Here is a 22,807-nt window from a genome sequence, read left to right as displayed (position 1 = left end):
AGTTTGCTGCCATACCCTCATAGAATGCTTTGGAGTAATTACAGCAAAGTTGATGGATTAATGACATGGGTGCTTTCACAGGTGGCCCTGCCACAGATGGGTTAAAAACTGCTAGTGAAAAGGTTGGAATAGGAAATCTTTGGCAAATGTAGACTTACGTTTTGCACTTGGGCCTTTCACAGGAGTCTGTCCCATGGAGCAAAACTCGAGACAGACATGTATCATTGTTTTCAACCCAAAGCTAACACTAAATCATGTGTCACTTACTTTGTATTCTTATCCAATCATGATCAACCCTGGCCTCTTCAACCATTTCCTACCTGATCACCACTACATAACCTCCCAAAAACTCCTCTCCTTCAACCGCACCTCAACTTTCTTCCTAGATCATTCCTAATGAATCCAACATCACAGCAACGGAAAGAACCATGATCTCCCACTTCAAGACAGACCTCGACTTGATCCTTGCTGAGGACAAAGGCTCTACAACTATCTACATAAATTCAAGTAATAGAAGTGATAGAAGGTCTCAGCTGGTTGTTGTACACATACTCATACAAGGACTGAGGCAATACATTCTCAGCCTAGCAGTGAAAGACACTTAGTAAAATATGCATTTTATTTTACAACATGGCTCGTTTTTTATTAATCCAGTCTAGCATTACCAATGAGTAGTTACCATCCCTTAAGCTCAGCTCTCTAAATTCTGAAAAATAATCTTCTATGGCTGTCATAACAACTTCATTGAGCACAAAAAGTTTTTCAGGCAGACGCAGAAGTTTGTTGAAGTTACAGGAAGCCAAATCCAGCAAATAGCGTAGATGCATCAGCTATTTGTACTTCAACTCCTTGTGTTATCTTATTGTTAGACACGTGTATTGTCATATAATGAAATATGTTGTTTGCTCTGTCTTGCAAACCCCGGTCAAGTTGACTCTTTTAGCAGGTGGTACAGAACATTTAAGTAAGATCACACCCACAGGTTTCTGTTGTACCTAATGAAGGTAATCAATAAGAAGAAAAACAAAACAAAGCACATTTATCCGTTTGTAAATGGCCCCTCCGTATCTGGTGCACAAATAGCCACACTAAACAGCTTATCTCCCTCCTTGGGGATGCCACATTGTCAGAGGCACCTTCAGTGCCGGGTGGGAGGGCTAGCGTGGTCTGTTGAAGTCCAGAGCTGTATCGATGGTAGCGCAGCTACTGGCAGGGTCACCCAAGCCAGAGTGGTCTTCGTGGAGAGGCCAGACAAAGTATGTCACACAACATAGGGCAGGGACGGCTTACAGGGCAGGGGCCATGAGCTCACTGCTATAACAGCTCGATAAAACCAAGGCAGGCATAGCTGCACTACAGGAAATGCAATGGAATGGCCACTGAGTGCTTGATATGGGAAGCTGAATATTTCCTACTATAGACCAGATAGCAACCGTGAATTTGGCGCAGTGTTTGCAGTAACACAAAAATTCAAACACACAGTGGGTGGATTTACTGCAATAACATCTAGAAACTCAAAAATGAGATTGAAGGCCCAATTCGCAAACTATTCATTGATCAAAGTACATGCACCTAAAGAAACAGCAGATGCGCGGGATAAAGATGCCTTCTATGAGCTGCTCAAGAGAGCCTATGACAGATGCCTTGGGCATGATGTTAAAATAATTATTGGAGGCCTCAATCGATAAACAAATAAATAAAAAAGAGTGTGTGTGTGTGTGTGTGTGTGTGTGTGTGTGTGTGTGTGTGTGTGTGTGTGTGTGTGTATGTGTGTGTGTGTGTGAGAGAGAAAAAGAATGAGAGAGAGAGAGAGAGAGAGAGAGAGAGAGAGAGAGAGAGAGAGAGAGAGAGAGAGAGAGAGAGAGTAAAAAATTGTAAAGAAATTGAATCATGGTATGTAAAGAAATCTTTCATGAAAATGACACATTCCACATCATTACGAAATGTCATATTCATGATCTATGCCACAAGTATTAATCTAATCTAATCATATTGGTGATGTCTGATATACCTCCATTCAGAAGTAACAAAGTGTGCATGCATTTAAAGATCAAGCACATGATGCGAAGTTCTGTGACGGAGATACAAACCCAACACGTAATCAGATTGTTAACTAAGTAAAATCAAATGTTACGTATCGGTTTTTCTTACCAGCTGCTAGGTGTTTGAATCTAAAATAAGGATACACATTTTTGTGCCTGAGCGACAATCAAACCACACACCTACCGTCCTCCTTTATCATTGATGAATATAGCTTAAGTATCAATTGCTTACTTACCAACAGTAAGATGTGTGCGTGTTTGACCATAAATAACGACACCTATTGCGATTTTTGGCAACACATGAACAGACATTAAAAATGCACATTAATTTTCACTAGCAGGCCGGTGTGCACGTGATAGGGCTTGAAATGAAATTATGAATATTTTTGTACTGGATCAGGATTCGGACCCACATACTTACCGTAGGAGGAGACGTAGAGAAGACTTGGGAAAATGAACAAAATGATTGAAATATACTGTTCCAAGAGATTCAGATCCTTGAAAGAGGAGATACGATTTCAAATCACAGTCCAGCACCAAATTTTTCAACGTTCAGTCAAGTACAAGTAAAATAAGAGCCCTGTTTCTTTAAATAGCTATCAGTTTATCAAATATAATAAAATTTTCTAATGTAGAAAAGTTTACTGCCGACATTATTTCTGTTTACCATGACTTCTGACTATCTCATTTCCCAATGTAAACTGGCACTGCTCAGTTGGTAATGAAGGAACGTGATGTTCAATGCAGATTCTGGGGCCACATTTCCCAGCCCCAGGAGTGTGCTGTGACAGATGATGTGTGCTTAGCTTGCAAAATTAGTCACGGTGGAAAAAATGCGAGTCTATTAAATGGTTAAGTAGAGGCAAGCTTCTGGCGTGGAGATTATGTTATTCTCGGGTCAGCAGGATGTAAAGACTCTTCTAGGCATCATACCCTTGATGTGAATTCGATTATTACTATTATTTTCTTCATACCGCTGCTGGAACACATGTGCATGAAGATCATTTAATGCCTTTTGCTCATTATAGAATTAGTTGCGAAGGAAAACGTTCTTTCCCTGTCTACGAAATCCTTTTCATGTCAATACCAAACATCAGCAATTACTCGTAGATTACCTTAAAACTAAAGTAATAGATGAAGATGTTACTTGATAACAAAAATGCGCTGCCTTTCTTCATTTACTTGCGCCTAGAAATTGCTGTTGAATACTGCCAAACCAAAAGCCAAGGATCTTACTGTCTTCCGACATACGTCGTTGTCAGTTCTTCCATATCATTTGGTCGACTTGACCTGTTTCAAGTTGTGTATGACAGCAAATGTTTTAGAGAATCAATTGATTTCCTTTGCAATAAAAAGAACGATTTATATTTTAAACTATGAAAGTTCAAAATTTTCGCAATATTAGTTCAAATTTAATATTCGCTTCTATAATGTATGAAAGTATTCCACAGTTGCAAAATCCGCACCTGACTCATTGACCTTACACTTAGTCACTGACCACAAATTCTAACTCCGAGTGACACCAGTTTAAGTAACCTAATGTAGTGAATACTGTTTGCTAGTGCTCTTTCTCACTGGAAAATAGGCAAATCACACATTGGGTTCCATACTTACACTGTAACAGAAATATCCGTGAATATGCAATGCATACGGATTGTAGAATATAGTGGTGCTCTCTCTTCTACTTTTGTATACAGGGTGTTACAAGAAGGTGGTGGTGGTCAGTGTTTAACGTCCCGTCGACAACAAGGTCATTAGAGACGGAGCGCAAGCTCGTTTTAGGGAACGATTGGGAAGGAAATCGGCCGTGCCCTTTCAAAGGAACCATCCCGGCATTTGCCTGAAACGATTTAGGGAAATCACGGAAAACCTAAATCAGGATGGCTGGAGACGAGATTGAACTGTCGTCCTCCCGAATACGAGTCCAGTGTGCTAACCACTGCGCCACCTCGCTCGGTTTACAAAAAGGTACAGCCAAACATTCAGGAAACATTCCTCACACACAAAGAAAGAAAATATGTTATGTGGACATGTGTCCGGAAACGCTTACTTTCCATGTTAGAGCTCATTTTATTACTTCTCTTCAAATAACATTAATCACGGAATGGAAACACACAGGAACAGAACGTACCAGCATGACTTCAAACACTTTGTTACAGGAAATGTTCAAAATGTCCTCCATTAGCAAGGATACATGCATCCACCCTCCGTCACATGGAAACCCTGATGTGCTGATGCAGCCCTGGAGAATGGCGTATTGTATCACAGCTGTCCACAATACGAGTACGAAGAGTCTCTACATTTGGTACCGGGGTTGTGTAGACAAGAGCTTTCAAATGCCCCCATAAGTCAAAGCCAAGAAGGTCAGCAGAGCATGGAGGCCATGGAATTTACCCCTCTACCAATCCATCGGTCACCGAATCTGTTGTTGAGAAGCGTACGAACACTTCGACTGAAATTTGCAGGAGCTCCATCGTGCATGAACCACATGATGTGTCGTACTTGTAAAGGCACATGTTCTAGCAGCACAGGTAGAGTATCCCATATGAAATCATAGCGGTGAATCGAGGAAGTACAGTACATACTGCCGAAACTAAAATTAGCTGTAACATGGAAATTAAGCGTTCCCGGACACATGTCCACATAACATCTTTTCTTTATTTGTGTGTGAGGAATGTTTTCTTAAAGTTTGGCCGTACCTTTTTGTAACACCCTGTATAATATGCCTGACCTAAATGGGCCCTATATTATTACTGGCCCTGGGCAGTGCAACATCATACTGACAACAGTAATGTGCTTATACTGACATGCTCACTGTTTGTTTTACCTGAGTTTGTAATCATTTACATAAAACATGACCTTACAGAGGGAGACATTTGGTCCCCATTTCCCTTCTGTGAAATTTGTCAGTAAGCTTTTTGCCTTCCAACCAGCAAAATGCGGCAGAGTACGGCCGCTAAACGATTCACAAACCACGATTTAGTGCCGTTAAGACGATTTCTTTAAACACTGTCGTAGCTGAAGGAATTTAGTTCCTTCTTAAATCGTCTTATGCAGCAACATTCACAGATATCTCAAATAGGAAAATCTCTTTATACAGGTACAAAAGTCGTAAAACAAACTTCCCACAGTTTGTGTCAGGTTGATCTTTTCGTCTGATAGCACTGCGTAAGTATTTTGTCTAAGAGAAGTCACAAGTCGTGTTCCTGTAGCTGTGGGAATCACTGGTTGAAAATGAGTTTAACAATAATGGGTACAGTACTGCTACATATTCGAAATGATTGTCAACCTAAATTTGAGATCACCCACAAACTGAGGCGTACTTATAATATTGAAGCTAGACTGTGATCCTTGTCTTCCATGAGTGGGCATTGGAAGGCGTTTATACATACGTATTAGATTAGAGATTACATTAGATTTACTTTCATTCCAATTGATCGGTAGTGAGGAGATCTTCCAGGATGTGGAACATGTCAGAAAAACAACAATACATGATAAATATTTACAACTAAAACAAATAAGCTAATGTACCAGTCCACAGGTCCAAAGTGGAATGATCACCATTTTTTAATGAACACTATATGAAAGAGTCATTTTACAGATACACATGCAATGAATTTAAAATTAAAAAGTTTCTTTATTTATTTATAAGGTAATAAACATGTAATACAACTACTGTAATACTTATTTACAATGTATACAATACTGCACTGAAGTGGTGCAGAAGTTAGATTGTACTTACACACACATACACACACAAATCAGTTGGTTTTACTGAGGAATTCATCAATGGAGTAGGAGGAGTTGGCCACCAATAAATCCTTTAGGCTTCTTTTAAACTGAATTTCATTGGTTGTTAAGCTTTTTATGGCTGCTGGCAAGTTATTGAAAATGTGTGTTCCTGAATAATGCACACCTTTTTGTACAAGACTAAGTGACTTTAAATCCTCGTGAAGATTATTCTTATTTCTAGTACTGATTCTATGAATTGAGCTGTTGGTTTGAAAAAGTGATATATTTTTTTAATGACAAATTTCATTAAGGAATAAATATATTGGTGGTTCATGGTGTGGGTTCCTGCAGTCATGTCCTAGTTCATGAACCACGGGCAACATATGAGTGGACAAGTAAGTGGTCTCGATAGTCGGGATACCAGTTACTTTGGAATAAGGCTCGGCATCTCGGACATATTGTGAGCCGTGGTCGCCTTTGTGCTCATACGGCAAAGACTACTAAATCCACCGGCTACTCCCTCAGCCGTTAGGGGTAAAACCCAATGGGACCTGGGGCAAGTAAGGCTAGCAACCTGCTTCCCTGATACTTTAAATATGATGCTGGCAACAATCAGAGCAAAATGCCTCGGACCTTTGGAGGTGACAGAGTCCCACCTCTAACTGACAAACCACGGACTCCTAAGATACGACTTGGCAAACAAATGGTAATGAGATGGGGACCTATTAATATCAATGGGAGCTACCCTGGGAAGAAGGTAGAGCTGGCAGAGGCTGCAAATAAGATGGGGCTGTCAGGAGTCAAAGCAGGAATAGCACAATGGGGTGTAGGGCTTTACATCAGGAAGGAAATGGAACCCAGCGCAGTTGCAATAAGATATGTAAACGAACGACTGATGTGGGTAGATTTGACAGTGTCCAGCAAGAAAATTAGGATTGTGTCAGTATATTCATATTCTGAAGGGACAGATCAAGATAAGATGGATGGTTTTTATGAGGCACTCAGTGATGTAGTTGTTAGAGTAAAGGACAAGTACAGTGTTCTGCTCATGGGTGATTTTAATGCCAGGATTGGAAATCGAACAGAAGGGTATGAAAACGTTATGGGTAAATTTGGAGAGGATATGGAGGCCAACAGGAACGGGAAACAACTCTTGGATTTCTGTGCCAGTATGGGCTTAGTAATCACAAACTCCTTCTTTAAATATAAGAACATTCACCGGTATACGTGGGAAGGCAGGGGAACCAGATCTGTCATTGACTATATAATAACAGATCAGGAATTCAGGAAGGCTGTGAGGGACACACTTGTATTCAGGGGATTCTTTGATGACACTGATCCTTACCTAATCTGCAGTGAAATTGGGATTGTGAGGCCGAAAGTGCAGGAGGTCAGGTCCATATGTAGGAGGATAAGAGTGGAGAAACTTCAGGATAAGGAAATCAGGCACAGGTACATAACAGCGATCTCAGAAAGTACCAGTTAGTTGAATGTAGTCAAATACAGTCATTGGAAAAGGAATGGACAAGGTACAGGGACACAGTACTAGAAGTGGCTAAAGAATGTCTTGGAACAGTAGTGTGTAAAAGTTGGATGAAACAAACAGCTTGGTGGAATGACACAGTCAAGGCAGCCTGTAAAAGGAAAAAAAGGTGTATCAAAAATGGCTACAAACTAGAACTCAGGTAGACAGAGAAAGTTATGTTGAAGAAAGAAACAAAGCCAAACAGATAATTGCAGCATCCAAGAAGAAATCTTGGGAAGACTTTGGAAACAGGTTGGAGACTATGGGTCAAGCTGCTGCAAAACCATTCTGGAGTGTAATTAGCAGTCTTCGAAAGGGAGGTAGGAAGGAAATGACAAGTATTTTGGACAGGTCAGGAAAACTACTGGTGAATCCTGTGGATGCCTTGGGCAGATGGACAGAATATTTTGAGGAGTTGCTCAATGTAGGTGAAAATATGATCAGTAATGCTTCAGATTTTGAGGTAGGATGGCATAGGAATGATGATGGAAATAGGATCACATTTGAAGTAGTGGAGAAAATGGTCAATAGATTGCAGTGCAATAAAGCAGCTGGGGTGGATGAAATTAAGACGGAACTCATCAAATACAGTGGAATGTCAGGTCTTAAATGGCTACACAGGATAATTGAAATGGCCTGGGAGTCGCGACAGGTTCCATCAGATTGGACAAAAGCAGTAATCACACCAATCTTTAAACATGGAAACAGAAAAGATTGTAACAACTACAGAGGTATCTCTTTAATCAGCGTTGTGGGTAAAATCTTCTCAGGTATTGCTGAAAGGAAAGTGCGAGTATTAGTTGAGAACCAATTGGATGAAAATCAGTGTGGGTTTAGGACTCTTAGAGGTTGTCAAGACCAGATCTTTAGCTTACGGCAAATAATGGAGAAGTGTTATGAGTGGAACAGGGAATTGTATCTATGCTTTATAGATCTAGAAAAGACAAATGACCGGGTTCCTAGGGGCAAGTTATTGTCTGTTCTACAAGATTATGGAATAGGAGGCAAACTTTTGCAAGCAATTAAAGGTCTTTACATGGATAGTCAGGCAGCAGTTAGAGTTGACAGTAAATTCATGGTTCAGAGTAGTTTCAGGGGTAAGACACGGCTGCAACATGTCTCCACTGTTGTTCATATTATTTATGGATCATATGTTGAAAACAATAGACTGGCTGGGTGAGATTACAATATGTGAACACAAAATAAGCAGTCTTGCATATGTGGATGACTTATCTGTGATGGCAGATTCTATTGAAAATTTGCAAACTAATATTTCAGAGCTAGATCAGAAATGTAAGGACTATGGTATGAAGATTAGCATCTCCAAAACGAAAGTAATGTTAGTGGGAAAGAAATATAAACTGATTGAGTGCCAAATAGGAGGAACAAAGTTAGAACAGGTGGATGGGTTCAAGTACTTGGATGCATATTCTCACAGGATGGCAACATAGTGAAAGAACTGGATGCGAGGTGTAGCAAAGCTAATGCAGTGAGCGCTCAGCTAAGATCTACTCTCTTCTGCAAGAAGGAAGTCAGTACCAAGACTAAGTTATCTGTGTACCGTTCAATCTTTCAACCAACTTTGTTGTATGGGAGCGAAAGCTGGGTAGATTCAGGTTACCTTATCAATAAGGTTGAGGTTACGGATATGAAAGTATCTAGGATGATTGCAGGTACTAGTAGATGGGAACAATGGCGAGGGGGTGTGCACAATGAGGAAATCAAAGAAAAACTGGGAATGAACTCTATAGATGTAGCAGTCAGGGCGAACAGGCTTAGATGGTGGGGTTATGTTACACGCATGGGAGAAGCAAGGTTACCCAAGAGACTCATGGGTTCAGCAGTAGAGAGTAGGAGGAGTCAGGGCAGACCAAGGAGAAGGTACCTGGATTCGGTTAAGAATGATTTTGAAGTAATAGGTTTAACATCAGAAGAGGCACGAATGTTAGCACTTAATAGGGGATCATGGAGGATTTTTATAAGGGGGGCTATGCTCCAGACTGAACGCTGAAAGGCATAATCAGTCTTAAATGATGAAGATGATGATAAATATATTAGGAAGCAGTAGTTAGTATCCCTAGTTCCCTAAAAAGGCTTTGGCAGGATGTTCTTGAGTTCACACCACATATAACTCTTACTGCACGTTTTTGTGCCCGGAAAATTTTAGCTTGGCTTGATGAACTACCCCAAAAAATAATCCCGTGTGACATTATGGAATGAAAGTATGCATAGTATGCCAGCTTTTTCATTTTTATATCCCCTACGTCTGACAAAATTTGCACTGCAAATAGAGATTTCTTAAGATGCTTCAGCAGTTCTGTGGTGTGCTCCTCCCAAGAATTTAACACTGTCTACTTCTTCTATCTGCTTGTCATTGTATGTTAGGCACATACTCGTGGGGCACCTCTTACAAGTTCTGAACTGCATGTAGTGTGTTTTTCCAAAGTTTAGTGACAAAGAATTGGCTAGGAACCAGTGATTAATGTCCACAAACATTTTATTAGTTGATCTTTCTAAAACTACACTTGTTTTGCTATTTATTGCAATGTTTGTATCATTGGCAAACAAAATGAACTTGGCATCTGGTAATGTTACTGATGAAAAGTCATTGATATACACAAGAAAAAGAAATGGCCCTAAAACGGAACTTTGTGGGACCCCACATGTAATTAGTTCCCAGTTGGTGGTCTTCAGTCCTGAGACTGGTTTGATGCAGCTCTCCAAGCTACTCTATCCTGTGCAGGCTTCTTTATCTCCCAGTACCTACTGCAACCTACATCCTTCTGAATCTGCTTACTGTATTGATCTCTTGGTCTCCCTCTATGATTTTTACCCTCCACGCTGCCATCCAATACTAAATGTGTGATCCCTTGAGGCCTCAGAACAAGTCCTACCAACCGATCCCTTCTTCTAGTCAAGTTGTGCCACAAACTTTTCTTCTCCCCAATCCTATTCAATACCTCCTCATTAGTTACATGATCTACCCACCTAATCTTCAACGTTCCTCTGTAGCACCACATTTCAAAAGCTTCTATTCTCTTCTTGTCCAAACTATTTATTGTCCATGTTTCACTTCCATGCATGGCTACACTCCATACAAATACTTTCAGAAACGACTTCGTGACACTTAAATCAATACTCGATGTTAACAAATTTCTCTTCTTCAGAAACACTTACCTAGCCATTGCCAGTCTACATTTTATATCCTCTCTACTTCGACCATCATCAATTATTTTGCTCCCCAAATAGCAAAACTCCTTTACTACTTTAAATGTTTCATTTCCTAATCCAATTCCCTCAGCATCACCCAACTTAATTCAACTACATTCCATTATCCTCGTTTTGCTTTTGTTGATGTTCATCTTATATCCTCCTTTCAAGACACCATCCATTCCTTTCAACTGCTCTTCCAAGTCCTTTGCTGTCTCTGACAGAATTACAATGTCATCGGCAAACCTCAAAGTCTTTATTTCTTCTCCATGGATTTTAATACCTACTCTGAATTTTTCTTTTGTTTCCTTCACTGCTTGCTCAATATACAGATTGAATAACATCGGGGAGAGGCTACAACCCTGTCTCACTCCCTTCCCAACCACTGCTTCCCTTTCATGCCCCTAGACTCTTATAACTGCCATCTGGTTTCTGTACAAATTGTAAATAGCCTTTCATTCCCTGTATTTTGCCCCTGCCACCCTCAGAATTTGAAAGAGAGTATTCCAGTCAACATTGTCAAAAGCATCCTGTTACACTATAATACTCTAGTTTACTTAAAAGGATATTGTGATTTACACAGTCAAATGCCTTTGACAGTACACAAAATATACCAGTTGCCTGCAACTTTTGTCTAATGAATTAAGCACATTTTCACTGTAAGTGTACATAGCCTTCTCAATATCAGAACCTTTTAGAAATCAAAACTGTGACTTTGACAGTATGTTACTTGATATAGGATGGTTATAAAGCCGACTGTACATTACTTTTTCTAAAATTTTTGAGAATGCTGGCAACAGTGAAATTGGACGGAAATTTGATGCTATTTCTTTATCTCCCTTCTTAAACAGCATATTTCAACCATTCAGGAAATATTCCACTGATAAACGACTGGTTACACAGATAGCTTAATATATTACTTAGCTCAGAATCACATTCTATAATTAACTATGTTGATATTTTATCATACCCACTAGATGTTTTTGATTTTATGATGGACATTATTTCTGTTGGGGTAGTGAGGGTCAAGTTCATATTATGGAAGTCACTTGGATTGTCTGGTCTGAGGTATTCCATAGCAGCATCTACCGAACCTGACAACCCCATCTTTTCAGTAACAGTTATAAATTGTTTGTTAAAAAGTTCTGCAACACTATACACATCTGTCACCAATGTATCAATAATGCTATTTGTTCCTCTTCATGTCTGGTTCTACCGGTCTCTTCCATCACTATATCCCATATTGTCTTTATTTTGTTATCTGATGTGACTATCTTTTCCTTGTAATATATTTGCTTTGATGTCCGTATTACAGTCTCTAATATTTTGGAGTACTTCTTGTGATGTGCCATAGCATCAACATTGAAACTGTTTTGCACTGACAGATAAAGTTTTCTTTTTGTTTTACAAGATACCCCTATTCCTTGAGTAATCCATGGCTTCTTTGTAGACTTTACTCTAACCTTGCTAAGTTTTGGGGAAAAACAGCGTTCGAATAAGGTAATCACTTTATTAGCAAAAGTGTTATATTTTTTATGCATGCCATGAGCACTGTAAACATCACTCCAGTGAATGTCTCTGAGGAGTGTCCTAAAATAATCAATTTTTGTCTTATTGATTACCCTCTTGAGCTCAGATTTTAACAGATTTTATATCCTGTTCAGTATTAACACTTAACAGAAGGAACTGCATGTCATGGTCTGAGAGGCCATTGACTATTGGTTTTGTTATATAATTTTGTTCATTGGACTTTTGTATAAAGATGATATCAATGGCTGTTTGTGAGCAATTGGCTACCCTAGTGGGGAACGTTACAGTGAGAATCAAGTCAAATGATAGTGCTACTAACTCAAATAACTTCTTATTGGGAGAGTCTTTGAGGAAGTCTACATTGAAATCACCATCAACCACTATTTCTTTGTTTTTGGTTGTTAAATAGGCCAGTACAGCTTCAAGGTGGTTTACAAACAGATTAAAGTTACCTGCGGGTGCTCGATATACACTTAATATAATGAAGGATTTTTTGTGAAATTCTACTTCTGTTGCACATGCTTCCATATGCTGTTCTTGGCAAATTTTATGAATGTCTATGTTCTTAAATTTATGACAGTTCCTGATGAATGTGGCAACTCCCCCTTTCTCCATTTCTGATCTACAAAAGTGAGATGTTAACCTAAACCCTGTAACACTTAAAAGTCCTATACCAGTAGTCACATGATGTTCAGATGGGCAGATTATGTCATCTGGGTTTGAAGACTCTAATTCATCTATGCAGATAGTTAATTCATTAATTTTATTTCTCAGTCCTCAAATATTTTGATGCAATAAAGATGGCTGACATTTCACATTAACTGAGTTAAAATTGGGTAGAATTAAAATATCTGCTGACTGATGAAAATTCTCAACCAAAAGCTGTTTATGCTGATGTAATAAGCTGGAATTATGTTTTTTTGATTTCTTGGTATTTTACCACCCATGACAGTGCCTCCCCCCTTTAACTTTCCTGCTATTTCCCCAGCCAATTCTATAAATAGTTCGAACACTATAGTTAACGTTGTTGTCATAAACTAATTTTTTTTTAATTCTTCTGGGTTTTCAGTGTGTAATATGTGTTGTATACACAGTCTTAGTAAAAAAAAAAAGTTGACTACGAATCGTTCACGTAAGGTGAACAATACAGTCGCACTCCCCTCAGAATTTTGTGTCCGGCAATATGCTCCATCTGGCAACATTGTAGACTGCGGCCCTTCCCGGATGAAGTCTTGACTGCTGTCCAAGTACATCATTCTTGATCACGACTGTAGTCTTGAGGTAAATGCGAGACTAGCTAATATGATGTCTGGTAACTGAAAGCACGCGTTGACAAAATTTTTATCGCCCCTTTCCTCTCCTGGTGCTTAAGCTATGAGTGTAATTGAAGCGAATCGACAATACATTTCACTTTCTGTCACATTGGTAATAACAGTTTAGTTCAACAATATTTTACCGAGATATTTCTTGGCCAACCATCTGCCTCTGAACACCGCATGTGTCTGAGTTCTCTGGGCCCCGTTTTCTGCCTACTGGCGGGGGCTGAGGCCCTGCGCTGCCTCGCCTTCTGCCAACAACGTCTGCTCCACTCCTCACTCTCGACGGTGTAAAATACTTCAATGTTGTTGATTGGTAACCCATAAAATCTGTCTACGATTTGTGTTTCACACTCAATATCAATGGAGGGACAAAACCATTTTTATTTGATAAGTATTTTATTACACTACTATACAATAGATCAATGTGGCACAGAATTAATTTTATTGTTTCTGATCCAGTGCGCTATAATTAAACTGTCACATCCTGTTCTTTTTCCTTTCACAGGAGATTCTTCAAATACACTCCTGGAAATTGAAATAAGAACACCGTGAATTCATTGTCCCAGGAAGGGGATACTTTATTGACACATTCCTGGGGTCAGATACATCACATGATCACACTGACAGAACCACAGGCACATAGACACAGGCAACAGAGCATGCACAATGTTGGCACTAGTACAGTGTATATCCACCTTTCGCAGCAATGCAGGCTGCTATTCTCCCATGGAGACGATCGTAGAGATGCTGGATGCAGTCCTGTGGAACGGCTTGCCATGCCATTTCCACCTGGCGCCTCAGTTGGACCAGCGTTCGTGCTGGACGTGCAAACCGCGTGAGACGACGCTTCATCCAGTCCCAAACATGCTCAATGGGGGACAGATCCGGAGATCTTGCTGGCAAGGGTAGTTGACTTACACCTTCTAGAGCACGTTGGGTGGCACGGGACACATGCGGACGTGCATTGTCCTGTTGGAACAGCAAGTTCCCTTGCCGGTCTAGGAATTGTAGAACGATGGGTTCGATGACGGTTTGGATGTACCGTGCACTATTCAGTGTCCCCTCGACGATCACCAGAGGTTTACGGCCAGTGTAGGAGATCACTACCCACACCATGATGCCGGGTGTTGGCCCTGTGTGCCTCGGTCGTATGCAGTCCTGATTGTGGCGCTCACCTGCACGGCGCCAAACACGCATACGACCATCATTGGCACCAAGGCAGAAGCGACTCTCATCGCTGAAGACGACACGTCTCCATTCGTCCCTCCATTCACGCCTGTCGCGACACCACTTGAGGCGGGCTGCACGATGTTGGGCGTGAGTGGAAGGCGGCCTAACGGTGTGCGGGACCGTAGCCCAGCTTCATGGAGACGGTTGCGAATGGTCCTCGCCGATACCCCAGGAGCAACAGTGTCCCTAATTTGGTGGGAAGTGGCGGTGCAGTCCCCTACGGCACTGCGTAGGATCCTACGGTCTTGGCGTGCATCCGTGCGTTGCTGCGGTGCTGCGGTCCAGTCCCAGGTCGACGGGCACGTGCACCTTCCGCCGACCACTGGCGACAACATCGATGTACTGTGGAGACCTCACGCCCCACGTGTTGAGCAATTCGGCGGTACATCCACCCGGCCTCCCGCATGCCCACTATACACCCTCGCTCAAAGTCCGTCAACTGCACATACGGTTCACGTCCACGCTGTGGCGGCATGCTACCAGTGTTAAAGACTGCGATGGAGCTCCGTATGCCACGGCAAACTGGCTGACACTGACGGCGGCTGTGCACAAATGCTGCGCAGCTAGCGCCATTCGACGGCCAACACCGTGGTTCCTGGTGTGTCCGCTGTGCCGTGCGTGTGATCATTGCTTGTACAGCCCTCTCGCAGTGTCCGGAGCAAGTATGGTGGGTCTGACACACCGGTGTCAATGTGTTCTTTTTTCCATTTCCAGGAGTATAATTTAATTTTGTTATGGATTCATATGTGTTAGTTAAATCACAAAAAAAAGCTTCCACAAGCTGGCCCCTACCATGGTTGGAACTGATGACTTATTGAGCCGTTGCAACAAGAGACACGGGCGGTACCACGGGACTACGGACACACTGTTGCCAGCACGACACTCTCATCATGGTGTTGGTCACTCAGCCTCATAACGTATCATGAACGATAATAAAAGTTATCACTTACGTGAAGAACAGCATTTCTTTAGCCAAAAAATTGAATTTTCTGTCTCAGTGTATTAGTTTACCTGAGGATTATAAAGTGCGAGTCATTCAAATGGAAAGGAAATATCAAGTGAATATAGCAAGTCAATTCAGTACCATAGGCAGAAGTGATTGCACTGTGTTGACAAACGTTTGTGATGACGTTGCTAATTCTCAGGTGTGCTAGGAACAGCTCTGTAGCGGTATGCGAGGAGTATCCCGTGCTCGTGTCATAGGAGGATACGGAGAGGAGGTGCAGGGTTTGCTTAATATGCAGCGTTTTCTCCTACCAGTTGTCAAACATTCAGGTGTATAATCTTCCATCATGATTACAGTTTCCCACAAAATATATACGAACAAAACACATTGTTACTTAGTAACAAAAGATTATTTCAGTACAAAAAAAAGTTTTTGGAAGTCAACTTTGTCCACCAGTCACGAAAAGTAAGATAACGAAAACTTTGCACCTCAAAATCGATTGCATATATGTGCAGTCTCGGGATCATACAAGTAGAATTTCATGAATTGCAAGAGAATGTAGAAAAACGTTGGTGTGAATGGAAGCTATAAGAAACACAGTTAACTAATTATTCTGTGCCACGTAATAATCAATTCATTTGAAAATTCAGAAGAGGAGAAACTAAAAATTATGCCCATTAAGACTGAGACTGAAGTGCAGATGCAGGCACTGTGCAGATCTGCACTTTTTCATCTTCAGATCTATACAAATAATGTATACTAACCAGCATATTCATTGCTTTCGTAATCTTTCCCTGTTGTTTAGTCTACTAATGATGAGCTGGATCCACACCCATAAGTCTGATTGTTTCTTTATATCCTTCCATCTACTATCTTTGTGTGTTGTTATTCGGTGTTCAGAAAGCAAAATATTATGCCTGCTCCCACGAGGTATTAGAACGAGGTCACAAGAAGGCTAAAGAATCATAATCAAAACACACTGAGATGCCAAATTGTCTGTCATGGTGGTGTTAAGTTGACAGAAATAGTTGGGTATTATTGCCTGCATCTCTGGCATCCCGTTGTCGTCTTCTCTTACTGAGATTGTTACATTACCCTGAACACAAGATGCCGAGATAAATGCGTATATTCTCCGTGACGAAACATCCCACATTCCATTCATACTGATCCATTCGTTATGTGCATTGGCAGCAATGAGTGATAGGAAAGCTGTTGTGACGTGACGAATAACAATAACAATGGTAGTCATAACAACTCAGTAATCAAGAATGTTTACTGCATTACAGACAATTGTTAACGATTAACAAAATAACCAAGAAAGACTGAGTGTTTAATTGGGGCATTGCATAGGTGTCCTAACAACTTTGTTACTGAATTCTGTTCTGGTTGTTTGCAGAGAGAATAGAAAGATCCCTGTAGCCATACATATCGCTAGTACAATGAGATATTACCTGTCAACTTCAAAATTTGAATGGAGAACCATTTATCCTAAGGATATACTGGATGTAGTCAGATCACTAAGCAACTCCAGAACTGAGAACATCCGTGGTTTTTCTAATTTTACCATAAAGAAAATAATAGACACTATATGCTTTCTACTGTCTTACTTAATCAATAGGATGTTTACAGAGGGAAAATTTCCTGACTGCCTTACACTGACTATTGTATTGCCCATATACAAAAAGGGAGACATAAATTCACCCCAAAATTACAGACCTATAGCAAGGTACCAATATTATCTAAAATTATTGAAAAATTAATGAAAGACCAATTAAACTTTTTTTTTCACAACCTTCTCAATAAGGCTCAGTATGGATTCCAAACTGGGCTATTAACAATAAAAGCAGTTCAGGAAGTTGTCTTATCAATATCACAAGGTTTTGAAAATAGGGAACATACCTGTACAACTTTAGTTGATTTAACCAAGGCATTTGACACTGTCTCACATAGCATTTTAATTAAGAAATTAGAAAAATATGGAATAACTGAAACAGAACCATTATTGCTGAAATCATATTTCACAAACAGAAACCAAATGGTCTATATAAATTCAAACAACAAATCTGACCTTCTCAAGGTAAAAATAAGGAGTCCCACAACGATCTGTACTGGGACCTTTCTTATTCATTATGTATGTGAATGACCTGCCCAACACATTAGCATATAACTATGTAATGTATGCTGACGATACAACCTTTATCACGTCACATAATTATGTGAATGTTGTCAAACAAATGAACAAATCCATTATGGAAATGGCAGCTCACTGGTTCCATGAAAATAGGCTGTCGTTAAATAAAAATAAAACTGAACACATCCTCTTTTCCCTTAGAGATATTAATGATGGACCTAATGAACTCAGACATTCAGTAAAATTGCTAGGCATTTATCTTGATACCAAATTGTGCTGGAATACCCACACAGAAACGCTGTGCAGTAAGTTTGCAAGAATTCTATATCTCCTTAGGAAACTGAAGGATTGTGTCAGTAAGGAGTGCATACTTATGGCATACCATGCCTATTTTCATGTTGTTGTTGTGGTCTTCAGTCCTGAGACTGGTTTGATGCAGCTCTCCATGCTACTCTATCCTGTGCAAGCTTCTTCATCTCCCAATACGTACTGCAGCCTACACCCATTTGGATCTGTTTAGTGTATTCATCTATTTGTCTCCCTCTACGATTTTTACCCTCAACACTGCCCTCCAATACTAAATTGGTGATCCCTTGATGCCTCAGAACATGTCCTACCAATCGATACCTCCTTCTCGTCTAGTTGTGTCACAAACTCCTCTTCTCCCCAATCCTATTCAACACTTCCTCATTAGTTACGTGATCTACCCATCTAATCTTCAGCATTCTTCTGTAGCACCACATTTAAAAGGCTTCTATTCTCTTCTTGTCCAAACTATTTATCGTCCATGTTTCACTTCCATACATGGCTACACTCCATACAAATACTTTCAGAAACGACTTCCTGACACTTAAATCAATACTTGATGTTAACAAATTTCTCTTCTTCAGAAACACTTTCCTTGCCATTGCCAGTCTACATTTTATATTCTCTCTACTTCGACCATCATCAGTAACTTTGCTCCCCAAATAGCAAAACTCCTTTACTACTTTAAATGTTTCATTTCCTAATCCAATTCCCTCAGCATCACCCAACTTAATTCGACTACATCCGTTATCCTCGTTTTGCTTCTGTTGATGTTCATCTTATAGCCTCCCTTCAAGACAATGTCCATTCCGTTCAACTGCTCTTTCAAATCCGTTGCTGTCTCTGACAGAATTACAATGTCATCGGCGAACCTCAAAGTTTTTATTTCTTCTCCATGGATTTTAATACCTTCTCCGAATTTTTCTTTTGTTTCCTTTACTGCTTGCTCAATATACAGATTGAATAACATCGGGGAGAGGCTACAACCCTGTCTTACTCCCTTCCCAACCACTGCTTCCCTTTCATGCCCCTCAACTCTTACAACTGCGGTTTGGTTTCTATACAAATTGTAAATAGCCTTTTGCTCCTTATATTTTACCCCTGCCACCTTCAGAATTTGAAAGAGAGTATTCCAGTCAACATTGTCAAAAGCTTTCTCCAAGTCTACAAATGCTAGAAACGTAGGTTTGCCTTTCTAGCTTCTAAGATAAGTCGTAGGGTTAGTATTGCCTCACGTGTTCCCATATTTCTACAGAATCCAAACTGATCTTCCCAGAGGTCGGCTTCCACCAGTTTTTCCATTCGTCTGTACAGAATTCCCGTTAGTATTTTGCAGCCGTGACTTATTAAACTGACAGTTTGGTAATTTTCACATCTGTCAACACCTGCTTTCTTTGGGATTGGAATTATTATATTCTTCTTGAAGTCTGAGGGTATTTCACCTGTCTCATACATCTTGCTCACCAGATGGTAGAGTTTTGTCAGGACTGGCTCTCCCAAGGCCATCAGTAGTTCGAATGGAATGTTGTCTACTCCCGGGGCCTTGTTTCGACTCAGGTCTTTCAGTGGTCTGTCAAACTCTTCACGGAGTATCATATCTCCTGTTTCATCTTCTCTACATCATCTTCCATTTCCATAATATTGTCCTCTAGTACATCGCCCTTGTATAGACCCTCTATATACTCCTTCCACCTTTCTACTTTCCCTTCTTTGGTTAGAACTGGGTTTCCATCTGAGCTCTTAATTGTCATACAAGTGGCTCTCTGTTCTCCAAAGGTCTAATTTTCCTGTAGGCAGTATCTATCTTACCCCTAGTGAGACAAGCCTCTACATCCTTACATTTGTCCTCCGGCCATTCCTGCTTACCCATTTTGCACTTCCTGTCGATCTCATTTTTGAGACGTCTTTATTCCTTTTTGCCTGCTTCATTTACTGCATTTTTTTATTTTCTCCTTTCATCAATTAAATTCAATATTTCTTCTGTTACCCAAGGATTTCTACTAGCCCTCGTCTTTTTACCTACTTGATCCTCTGCTGCCTTCACCACTTCATCCCTCAAAGCTATCCATTCTTCTTCTACTGTATTTATTTCCCCCATTCTTGTCAATTGTTCCTTTATGCCCTTCCTGAAACTCTGTACAACCTCTGGTTCTTTCAGTTTATCCAGGTCCCATCTCCTCAAATTCCCACCTTTTTGCAGTTTCTTCAGTTTTAATCTACAGTTCATAACCAATTGATTGTGGTCACAGTCCACATCTGCCCCTGGAAATGTCTTACAATTTAAAACCTGTTTCCTAAATCTCTGACGTACCATTGTATAATCTATCTGATATCTTCTAGTATATCCAGGGTTCTTCCATGTATACAACCTTCTTTTATGATTCTTGAACCAAGTGTTAGCTATGATTAAGTTATACTCTGCGCAAAATTCTACCAGGCGGCTTCCTCTTTCATATCTTAGCCCCAATCCATATTCACCTACTACCTTTCCTTCTCTTACTTTTCCTACTGTTGAATTCCAGTCACCCATGACTATTAAATTTTCATCTCCCTTCACTACCTGAATAATTTCTTTTATCTCATCACACATTTCATCAATTTCTTCATCATCTGCAGCGCTAGTTGGCATATAAACTTGTACTACTGTTGTAGACGTGGGGTTCGTGTCTATCTTGGCCACAATAATGCGTTCCCCATGTTGTTTGTAGTAGCTTACCCGAACTCCTATTTTTTATTCATTATTAAACCTACTCCTGCATTACCCCATTTGATTTTGTATTTATAACCCTGTATTCACCCGACCAAAAGTCTTGTTCCTCCTGCCGCCGAACTTCACTAATTCCCACTATATCTAACTTTAACCTATGCATTTCCATTTTTAAATTTTCTAATCTACCTGCCCGATTAAGGGAGCTGACATTCCATGCTCCGATCCGTAGAAAGCCAGTTTCCTTTCTCCTGATAACGACATCCTCTTGAGTAGTCCCCGCCCGGAGATCCGAATGGGGGACTATTTTACCTCCGGAATATTTTACCCAAGAGGACGCCATCATCATTTATCCATACAGTAAAGCTGCATGCCCTCAGGAAAAATTACAGCTGTAGTTTCCTCTTGCTTTCAGCTGTTTGCAGTACCAGCACGGCAAAGCCTTTTCGGTTAATGTTACAAGGCCAGATCAGTCAATCATCCAGACTGTTGCCCCTGCAACTACTGAAAAGGCTGCTGCCCCTCTTTTCATACTCACCTGCATTATGGAATACTTCTTTGGAGAAACTCTGCTGGAGCAAAAGATGTTTTCCTCTGGCAGAAGAATGCCATTAGATTTATTTTTGGTGTGAACAATTGAACTTCTTGCAGACAGTACTTCACTGAACACAAAATTCTTACAGTTCCCAGCCTATACGTACTTAAAGCACTTATGCATGCCAAAGACAATGCCCACATGTATGAAAGCAGGTCAGATGTGCCCTCATATGAAACCAGAAATAGGTACTTAATAGACATTCCTTGGACACGTTTGAGTAAAATCCAAAATAATTTTTTACATGCTGGCAAAACATTTTACAACAATCATCACATGGAACGAGGGAATTGCATGAGGATATATTTAAAATGGTTGTAGAGACATTATTGAAAGAGAAAGCATTCTATAGCATAATTGAATTCCTACATAATGAAAAAAATATGATTCTCTATTATTATAAATGTGATTGTCATCAAAGAAACTGTAATTTATGTCATACAACCATACTGACATTTTGTATAATGATATACCATATGTTAACTTTTGTGTAAACATTTGTACCACAATCTGTATAACTATGTAACTACTGACCTTATGTATAATCATATGTATAACCATCTGACAATGCTTATACAGCACAACAGTTGTTTACAGGCAAATAATAAAAAACTATCCTTGCTTTACATCACGAAACAAACATGGCATCACCGAACTGATATTTGAAATCGTTTTCTGTTTTCTCTTTCTGTCTCTCTCTCTTTTTATTTTTATTTTTTGAGGAAAGCACCAAGAAGCACGAGTAATAACCAAGTGGGCATATAATCTGTTTACAGTATTTTCATCAGGAAGCAAAAACACACATTTTAAGTGCATTATTGCGTAATTCCAATTATTGACAGTCTATTCGTGAGCTTGCTCGCATTTAGTGGCATGAAACCTATCAAGCAAAAGACAAATATTTCTTGCACCATGCACAACAAACAAACGAAATCTCGCTGCACTGATGTGTTGCCCGATATATTGCTTGGAAAACACATCTGATTCATGTTGCTAAATACAGCTCTAACAGTTATCAATTTGGATGTGCACCAAGTTTATAAAAGTATATCTTGAAATACACAGAAAGGCACATAGAGGTATTCGACTGAAACATAGCCATGACCAAGATTGTAACGGGTTGACAGCAGCGTCGTCTACCACCCTGACAACTCGAACGATGACAGTGCTAGGCCGGTTACTTACGTTTGCTGGTATCAAAGCTACAGCATGAAAATACAAAAATGTTAATAACCCGAAGATCATTAACTTTGGAACCCATAGTAAAGTAAAGCAGTCAGCAGTAGGAAATTTTTTCAAAAGGTAGGAAGTGTCTAGCAGAAAGAAAAAACATTCATGCAATATTTGATCAAAATCGGCAGCGCAGGGTGCACCCATCTGCAGGTGGTCGCTCATGTTGGCACCAATGATGTGTGTCGGTACGGATCAGAGGAAAACCTCTCTGGCTTCCGGCGGCTATCTGATTTGGTGAAGACTGCCAGTCTCGCTAGCGGGATGAAAGCAGAGCTCACCATCTGCAGCATCGTCGACAGGA

The 22,807-nt window shown here is 40.2% G+C and overlaps 1 protein-coding gene across 10 annotated transcripts in view; it reads right to left on the bottom strand.

Moving 5' to 3' along the window:
* LOC126297613 (biotin--protein ligase) overlaps positions 1–22,807 on the bottom strand; it is a 429,285-nt gene that overhangs the window by 277,704 nt on the left and 128,774 nt on the right. The gene's annotated exons all lie outside the window — the stretch shown is intronic.

This window comes from Schistocerca gregaria, chromosome X (assembly GCF_023897955.1).
Source record: "Schistocerca gregaria isolate iqSchGreg1 chromosome X, iqSchGreg1.2, whole genome shotgun sequence".
Classification (NCBI taxonomy): domain Eukaryota; kingdom Metazoa; phylum Arthropoda; class Insecta; order Orthoptera; family Acrididae; genus Schistocerca; species Schistocerca gregaria.
Note: the sequence above shows the minus strand (reverse complement) of the source record. Positions and strands in the feature narration are given on the sequence as shown.